Source organism: Grammomys surdaster, unplaced genomic scaffold, assembly GCF_004785775.1.
Source record: "Grammomys surdaster isolate TR1022 unplaced genomic scaffold, NIH_TR_1.0 125940, whole genome shotgun sequence".
NCBI lineage: Eukaryota > Metazoa > Chordata > Mammalia > Rodentia > Muridae > Grammomys > Grammomys surdaster.
In genome coordinates, this window is record NW_021620762.1 from 105,874 (window position 1) to 115,504 (window position 9,631).

Below are 9,631 nucleotides of genomic sequence, written 5' to 3' on the forward strand. Positions count from 1 at the left end.
CCCATCCATCCACCCATCCATCCACCCACCCATCATCCATCCATCCACCCATCCATCTACCCACCCATCCATCTACCCACCCATCATCCATCCATCCACCCATCCATCTACCCACCCATCATCCGTTCATCCATCCATCCATCCATCCATCCACCCACCCATCCATTCACCCATCTACCTACCCATTACCATTATCTGACTGACTGTATATCCATCCACTTGTTATATATATTTGATCTCTCCATGTATCTGTTATCTTTCTGTCTGTCCATTTAGCTATGTGTCTGTTTTCCATGATGATGCATCTGTTTATTTACCCGTCATCCCCTCTGTTTACCCCTCATCTAACCACATACCTATTCTGTCTCCCAACTATTTTCTCATCCATCCATCATTTACCCGTGACTGCAAACATGTGTCTATTTGTCTATCCTTCTATCTATCTGCCTGGAAGCCATGGATTTGTATCATTATTGTAGAGCTTGTATTTAAACCGTTATCCGCTCTTCATCTTAGCTATTATGGGGCTCAGGCTGAGAAGGTCAAAAGATCAGGCTCATGCTTCCTAGTGCTGGAGTCTCTCATGCTTCACTGGGGCCTCTTTCGGTTCTCCAGATTCAGACAACAAGACAGCGAAGGTGGGATGGCGGAGAGGGAAATGAAAGCCAGGGAGGAGGTCCATCACTCTATCCTGGTGTTGCAGGATAGACCAACCTCCAGGTCCTCACATCAGGAGCCTGAGTGGGAGGATGATCGTGCTGGGGATTGGCAGAGAAACTGAGGCAGAGACATGAGTAGAAGAGGAAGAGGAGGAAGGAAAGAAAGAAGAGGAGGGGAGGGAAGGAGAGAAAAGGAGAAAGACAGCATCCCAGAGACCCTGCTCAAAGTCTTTACCCTTGCTACAGTCACAAGAAGCATTGTTAAAGTGGATCAGGAGAAACAGGCCCTGGCTGCAAGAATCTGGCAAGAAACCAGTGGACCACGTCCCACTGAGTGTGGACGCCTGCCGGGATAGGGCCCGAGGCTGAGCGGGGGATGGGACAGGCTTGCTGACCATAGCCAGCACGCTGCCGCTGGGATGCATGGCACAGTTCTGGGTAAATGATAGACAGCTGGTGGGAAGATGGCGGAGAGAGACAGTAGGTACGTGGTTAGAGCCCTCACGTCCCCGACATCTATGTGCACTTTGTTGGTAGAAGAATGATCTCTTCTTAGATGTCAGTTTGAAAGAGACAGCTGGCAAAGATGGGTGGGTTTTCCCTCCCTTCCCCTCCTCCTAGCCCAGCCCATCAGTTTGTTTGCACAGATACTCACCACCCTGTGCACTGAGTGGCCCATGTGTGCACAAGGACAGCACTATGCTATGTTCACAGCAAGGCCACCATTGAAACAACCTGTGAGTCACTGAGGCAACTGGCTCCCACTATGGCATCACCTGCCAGGTCTGGTCCTAGAAGGTCCTTCTCCCCGATTGTGGCCCTCATGTCAGGTGAGGGGAGCACTGTGCTTCTCCATTGAAACCTTTTCTCCAATCCCAAGAGTGTACCCTACAGCCAGTCACCAGGCCACATAGCAACCCAGGTTGGCAACAGCGCCTGGCACCTGCGAGAAAAATTAACGACATCACTTTCCTTTGGAGAGATGGGGTGAGGAGGCTTGTGGCTCCCCGTTATGTAACAGAACAATCTCTGAGGTTCAGATCACATCCTCAGGCTGAGGGTTGATTGGGAGCTGAGGTGACCCTCCAGGTGCCGTGGAACAGCTGGTCTGCATATGTTGTTGAGAGGCAGGAGGCCCTGTGGAGAGCTGAGGGTGGGGGGAGAGGCTCTGATCCCCTCTCCCCAGGGGTGAGTGTGAATGGAAACCACCCCTTCTCCTCTCCACCGCAGTCTGTGAGGGGCTAGATTGATTGATTATGCAGCCCCACGACTGTCCCTGGCTTTTAGGACAAACTCACATCACCAGGGGCTAGGGAAGCCTTGTGATTACCAGTCAAACAGTGTCCAGGGAAGAATGAGATAGATTGTCCAAGCCCTGGCTGGAGTCCAGTGGATAACGGTAGCCACAAGAGCCAGGTAGAAAACACTAGCCAGGGAAGGCTGGCCCTGGGCTGAGACCCCAGTTCTTAGAGTCTCAGCAACCATGGGAACAGTTGATGTCTCTGGAACACCAATGTGTCTCCAGAACAGGCCTCTGGGTGGAAACATCAGGTCAGGTTAGTCCTGGGAATTATGGCAGAGAACCCCAGGACCTTTACTTCCCTATGGGGCAGAAGCTGGATCCAGTTGGAAAGCTACCTGGAGTGGGCGCTCAGAGCACCAGCCAGGCCAGGGAGGCTCCCTTACACAGGTGGGACTGAACTGCTGGGAGTCAATGGCTCCGTGTCCACCCTGGACCAGGCAGATGAGAATCCATGGGGCCCTGTAACCAGACTACCTACACAGAGACTCCATTATCATTATCCTGGTTGGAGTCTGGGTAGGGATTGTAAGGCTGGCAGTCATGGTGGCAGCCTTTGGCCCAGCTGCCTTCAGGCTACTCTGGCTAGTTAACATGCAAGCAGTACATCGCTGGGAGAAATTTAGATTTTTTTTTTTTGCATGTGCACTTGCATGTAAATGTGGGTAGGTGCTGTCCTGATTGATGGCAATTAGCATTTTCTAACGGGAACAGATGTTCGGATTGCCAGGAGGCTGGTACCTACCGCCCACGCCGCCATCTGCTCGGCTGGGCAGGGCCGAGAGGGAAGCAGCCCCGTCCCGAGGCCCGCCATTCCTTGGTGGTGTATACTTAACAGGATTGTGTGAGATTGTTTCTGGAGGGAAGAAAAATAATAATAAAGATGTTTTCAGGGTTATAAATAGTTCATGCTGTTTATTATGGGATGGAGCTCTGCTCTGACTAGCAGGCTGGGTTTCTGTGTGCCGTGAACAAAGAGAGAGCTGAACAGAATGCAAAATGCCAGCCCCATGCAGGGCAAGGGAGGCTGCCTAGTAAGCCAGGGTTGAGGGGCTGGAGACCTCAGAAGGGCTGGGGGAGTTGGAGAGGGAAATCGGGGGTGGGGTGGGGAAGCAAGGCAGGGCTTTTAGTCCTTGACTTCTAATCCTAGGAAGCCAGAATTCATGATTACCCCACCTCTCAAGCCCATAGCAGGTGGGAATGGGCTCAAAGCTGGAGCCACGCCCTGGGTCCTACTCAGCCACTGGCAGGTCCTCCAGCTCTTGGTCCAGGACCATGGACATCTGATTTCACCAGGCTTCTGCAAAGAGGAAAGGATCATATGTGCACAGGGCATCGCTGTGCCCAGCCAGGCTGGTGGCTGAGGGCAGGACCAGCCTTGCTCCCAGCTGTCTTGGGTAATGGGTAAAAGCCTGGCTGTAGCGTGCCTGGCACGTTACCTCTGGGTGAGTTTTTATTAGCCTCCTGGTAGCCAGCAAAAGTGGATTCTCATGTGTTTTCTTCCTTCCTTCCTTCCTTCCTTCCTTCCTTCCTTCCTTCCTTTCTCTCTTTCTTTCTTTCTTTTCCTTCCTTCCTTCCTTCCTTCCTTCCTTTCTTTTCCTTCCTTCCTTCCTTTCTTTCTTTCTTTCTTTCTTTCTTTCTTTCTTTCTTTCTTTCTTTCTTTCTTTTCCTTCCTTCCTTCCTTTCTTTCTTTCTTTCTTTCTTTCCTTCTTTTTTTTTGGTTTTTTACTTCTTAGAACAAAACAGTTTGTTTGTTTGCTTGCTATAAAAATAGTTACCCCCCCCCCATTACTGTCTGCAGGCAGCAACCAGCCTGCAGCCCCTTCCTCCACAGGCAGATGTCTGCGGGGGAGCCTGTCACCCATCCTCCAGGCATGGGGACAGATGTCCCATCTTTCTATCAGGGACACCCTTCCTCTGTGGGCTGAGGCACAGCACCCCGCCCCAGGCTTACGGGACACTTGTGCGCCTGCACTATGTTCTTGGTTGTTGCTGTTTTTGAGACACAGCCCTCAACCTCTTTGGAGCTCAGACATGCTCCACGGTGCCGGACTTCCTGGCTCAGAGGATCAGGGCATCGTCGTACCTGACACCTGTGTTCTCTGTGCTGGAACGAGGAAAGGAGACTCCCATGACACACTTTTTCCCTCTTTCAGGACACCAATCACTTTCCCCCTGTGTCTTCCTCGATGCTTGTTTGCTCTCCTGTGTTAGAAGTGGCTTAGAGAGAGGACATGACTGGAGCCCCTTAGTGGGAAGGGGGAGGGAAGGTTTCCTGACATGACCCCATGTCTGGAGTCCCTGATTCCTCTGTCCTTTGATCCCACCTTTGATCCAGGTCCAGTAAAGCTGCTATCAAGTTCCCTATTGGAGGCTGTGCCAGAGGCTCAGGGCTCAGCAAGGAGGGGTTATTTGCAAGGAGATCCTCCTCCTCCTCCTCCTCCTCCTCCTCCTCCTCCTCCTCCTCCTCCTGCTGCTGCTGCTGCTCCTGCTGGAGGAGGAGGGGTAGTGGTACCATGCAGAGGGCAATGGCATCGCAGTATGAAGGACTTGTCCCTGCTCCCTCCCTACCTAGAGGTGGACATGGGCCCAAATAGTCCCCAAAGAAGCAGATATCAGATGTCCCAATGTCTGGATAGAAGGGAACCTTTGTGAGCTGTCAACACAGAAGCCAGTGGCTTGGGTTGGCCTTCGCCTTTGGGAACACAGAAATGTGCACAGGCATGGTCCACTTTCCTGTTATGCCGTCGACTTTTGTTCATGCCTTGCTTTTACAGCTGCCTTTCTTCTTCTCCGCCCCAGTGCTGTCCACATCTAGGCTCAGATGTCCCACTGTTGTTTGGAGCTGTCTTAGGCTCTGTAGGACACTGAGCTACGTTCTCACGGGTTCTATATAGGAGGGGCCAGTACCCAGCTCATCCTATAGGCTATGACACCCAAGGGTGTCTCCAAGCAAGGGCATGCTTCTCAAGTGGTGAGCTCCTGCTGATATATCCCTGGTGACCCCATTCCTCACATCTGGGGTCCCAGTTCTTTTGGTGTTGACTGTCCCATTCTCTGTATCCACACGAGAGCTTTTAATCTTGGAAGCAGCCCTACCTAGTCTCCTCCCAGCAGCCTCTGTGCTTCACCATGGCATCATATTCCAGCTGACAGCTATTTATAGATCGCCCACTGTGTGCTGTCTGGAAGCTGAGGGCTGGTGGCCTTACCTTCTAGAGAGCAGAGAGACAGGGTATGTGTCACATAGGTGGATTACACCCCAGGGCCGGCACAGAAGTCCCACCATGCCGGTGGCTGCAAACAGTGGCCTGTCTTGTTTTGCAGTTCTGAAGAGCAAAGTGAGGGTGGCTCTTCTGCAGGCTTGAAGGAGGGGTGCCCTTCCGCCCAGTGCAGCCGTGTGTTCCTTGGCTTGCAGCTGCCTCCTTCCTTAGTCTGTCTGCATTGTCCTTACACAACCTGATGGGCTGTGCCTATCCCCCAGACTCCTTGCCTGTTCCAGCTTACTGAGGCCACGGTTACAGGCATGCGTTGACAGGTCCAGCTCCTTTCTTTCTCTTACACAGACACCAACCAGCCATTGCATTCCAAGTCTGTCATAGCTTTGTTTCCTGTTGCTGTGATGAAGTATCCTGAAAAAGGCAGCTTAAAGAAGAAGGGTTCTTTGCCTCACGGTTGCAGGCTACAGCAATCACTGTGGGGAAGTCAAAGCAGGAACCTGAACCAGCTTAGTCATCTATAGCCACGAGCACAGAGCGATGGACTACAACACACACGGTTGGGCTCAGTCTGCTCACTCCTTTCATCCAGTCTAGGATGCCAAACTCAGGGAATGGCACTGCCTTACATGGATCTTCCCACGTGCATTAATGCAGTTAAGATAAGCCCTCACAAACATTCCCAATGTCCTTCTTCCAGGAGGCTCCAGGTTGTATCCTCACCCTCTGAGGCCTCTGGGGGTAGGGTTGGAACAAGTCACATATTCTGGAGGTATAAATACAGGCAGTGTCCAGTTGACACTGTCTGGCCCCACCCAGATATGCCCTTAAAATTCAGTGGAGGAGGGACTCTATGGGATGGCCTTTTCACCTTCCTTTCCCCCTCTGCTCTGGGTTCAGGAAGAATGGACGCCTTGGAAGTTAGTCCTTTTTTTCACATAATTTTTTTTATTAATCTTTTGACAATGTCACATGCATGCAATATATTTTATCATAGACAACCCTACTGCTGTCTCTAACTTCTCTCAAATTGCCCCCATTCCCCACCGCTCCCAATTTTAATCCCTCCTTTTCATTTTCTTAATAGCCCATCAAGTCTTGTTTGGGCTGCTCATATACAAATAGGTGTGAGCTGCCCATATACACATGGGTGTGAGCTGCCCATATACTCAAAGGTGTGACCTGCTCATATACTCAAAGATATGAGCTGCCCATATATTCAAGTGTGTGAGCTGTTCATATATTCAAGAGTGTGAGCTGCCCATATACTCATGGGTGTGAGCTGCCCATATACTCATGGGTGTGAGCCGCCCATATACTTATGGGTGTGGGGACATCCAGTGGAGTGAGATTGACCTACCAGGGCCCACACTGGTTGGCAGCAGTAGGAGGCCTTCACTGTAAGACACTTAGCCCTCTTTCTCCTTTCTTCATTGATTCTATCTTTAAGCCAGTATCAGGAACAGTGATTGGCTCTGGACAGCCAAGGAAGCTGATTCAGGGAGCTGATGCTGAGCGCTGAGTGGTTCTCGGACCAAATACCCTTTAGGAAGTTGTTGTGAGTCAAGGTGGATGGATGAGTCTCTGAACTCAGTTGAACTCAGATAGTAAAGGGACCAAGTTTTTTATAAAAACTGCTAAACTAGCCAGGTGGTGGTGGTGCACACCTTTAATCCCAGCAGAGGCAGGGTGAATATCAGAGTTTGGGGCCAGCCTGGTCTACAGAGTAAGTTCCAGGACAGCCAGAGAAACTGACAGAGCTACACAGAGAAACTTGGTCTCAAAAAACCAAACTCAAACCAAACCAAAGACCAAGTCCTGCTAAACTTTACATGACAAAAATCACCATCAATTATTCAAAGTATGTGACACAGTGCCACTTGGATAACCATTACCTCTAGTTCCATTACGTTTTTCTTACCCTAAAAGGCAAATTTACCACTAGAAGCTACCCTTACCCTTCCAGCTTCCCCTTTCTCCCCCTACGGGATCCAATCTACCTTCTCTCTGAATATATTGGCCTCATCTGCTCATTTTACATGTATGAAGTCAAATCTGGCCTTTAAAAGCACATTATAGCACGTATCATAACCTTCCTTTTCAACCCTGAGTAATATTCCATTACATAGATATACCACATTCAATATACCCATGCAGTTTCTTAATGTGCATTTGACTATTACAAAAGACCAGTCTTTTTAGGGATATTTCTGTTTCCACTAACATAGTTATGGGGTGCAGAAATTAGATAACAATCATAAATCCTATCATCCGTAGCCTCAAATATCCTCCTGCCTTCCAACTCTGCTAGAATTCTCTCAATGACCACTTTGAAGAACCAAGTATCTCAGTATCCAATACTGTGTGGAGGGACTTAATTTTTGGCCTTAGTGAATATAGCTTCTGTCAAAGGCAGTCTAGAAGGCTATGAGTTTTTACCAAGGAGCAACCTCAGCTTGGAGAGGGTTTCCTGAAAAGGGGTGTCTGGAAGTGGTGAAAGAAATGACTCGAAGTCTGTCATGGGTACAAGCTGAGAGCTCTGTGTTCTGCTTGAGGTGGCTCTCCAGACAGCTCTCCAGAGATCTCCAGACAGCTCAGCTCTTACAGACCAAAGCCCAGTCTTTTATTTGCATATCAATTCAATCATCCACCCCAGGTTCCCTTTTGATTATCCCAGGAATCAGCATTTTATGACTATAGTCCCTTGATTCTTAGAAAAGACAGCAAGTACATTTTTCTTAGCATAGCAAATGAATTCAGAGGTCTGACTGCCTTTGTAAGCACAGACAATAAGCTAGCTGAGTGGAATACAGCTCTGAGGTCACTATTTCCACCAAGTCTGGGCCTAAACTAGTTCTGTTTCAGGCTGACCTTGAACTCAGGAATCTGCCTGCTTTTGTAAGCACAAACAATAAGTGTAGCCAGGTGGCATCTTGCCCTGCTATCCCTACTCCCTAAAACTCTTTATCATCTTCCTTAGTATCTTTCTGATATGCTGGCTCTTAGTGCAGCTACTTCTGTTCTTTTAGGTCCATGAATCCCCTCAGATAATTCATATTGCATCCTTATATCTGCATAAATGAGAAATTATACATTCTTGTACTCATGTTTTCAGAGTTCTTTCCCACAGCCTTAAGGGCTGTAGTGGTGGTCAGAGCATTTGCCATTTTTGCTGAGGATATTAGGTACACCCTTACCTCCCAGACTCATGCTGCATCTAATTATCGTGGAGTTATTAACCTTGGCAGGGAGAGCATTCCCAAAGAAGGAACAACATAAAGTAAATTATGTACATTATTATGCAAACAAGCCTCACACCTAGCAACTGTCAACACTTGTGGAGGCTCTCTCGCTGCTAGCTTTGCTCCCAGGGCAGGAACTGTGTCACCCTGTCCCTTCTGCATGGCAGGACTTGGCAAGTTCTGGTGCTGAAACCAGTGGATGCAAACTCTATGGGAATACAGAGCAGCCTTCCGGTTGCCTGTCCTCACCTGGTGTCCTCCAGTCAGGCACTTTCTCCCCCAGCACCCATTTCCTATCCAGAGCAGAGCGTTGTCATGTGCCACCACCCCATCTGTGCCATCTGGCTGCACTGGGATCCCCAGGACCACTGCTTGCCCAAGAAGCACAAAGTCCTGTCATTGAGGGGTGAGTGAAGGGAAGTATAGTAAGCACCCAGAGTTGCCACTCAAGGCTTCCAGCTTCCTGATACCTCCCATGTAGCTGAGGTCAGCTGGGAGATCCTCTTATTTACACAATAAAATGATTTTCTTTCTGTTTTTGTTTTGAAAGAGTAGGACTTTGGATTCAGGGTATTGGAGCTAGGTGGGAAGATTCAAGAAGGGACAATGGTAAAAGTACCCCCCCTGACTGTCCTGGAGAGAAGGTAGTGTCCTTCCTCCTGTGTCCTGCTCTAGTATACCCAGAAAGCACAGCACTGGGATGTCATACAGAAATGGCTGAATGTCATCCCATGACACATGCTCTCAGATATTTATACTGCTCTGGACAATGTAGGTCCTACTATGTTCTACACCCTCAAGTGTCTGGAGGGTCCTGTGATAGCCATAGCCAGCCTTTCCCTTCCAGAGGCTCTGGGTGTGTCACCCCATGCTGACATCTCTAGGTGGCCCTAGCTTTCTGAATGACATTCTGTCTCCTATGCTCCAACTGTCTCTGAACTCTGTCGGCACTGCCTGTAGCCAGTGGCCATATCATTCTTGGCCTTGGGATCCAGTGCATCTGTTTAATTCCTCTTGTTTGAGAGCTGCCCATGTGTAGACACTGCTGCTGCCCAGGAGCAAGAGGGAACTTCGTGGAGAGGCCCAGCATCAGCTTCGATAGGAAGAGCCACTGAAATGCTGGGCAGGATATTGGGCAAGTTAGCGGTTGTGTGTCTTAGTTAGACAATTTCACAGCTTCTGGAAGTTGATGACATTTGTGGAGATTAGAAA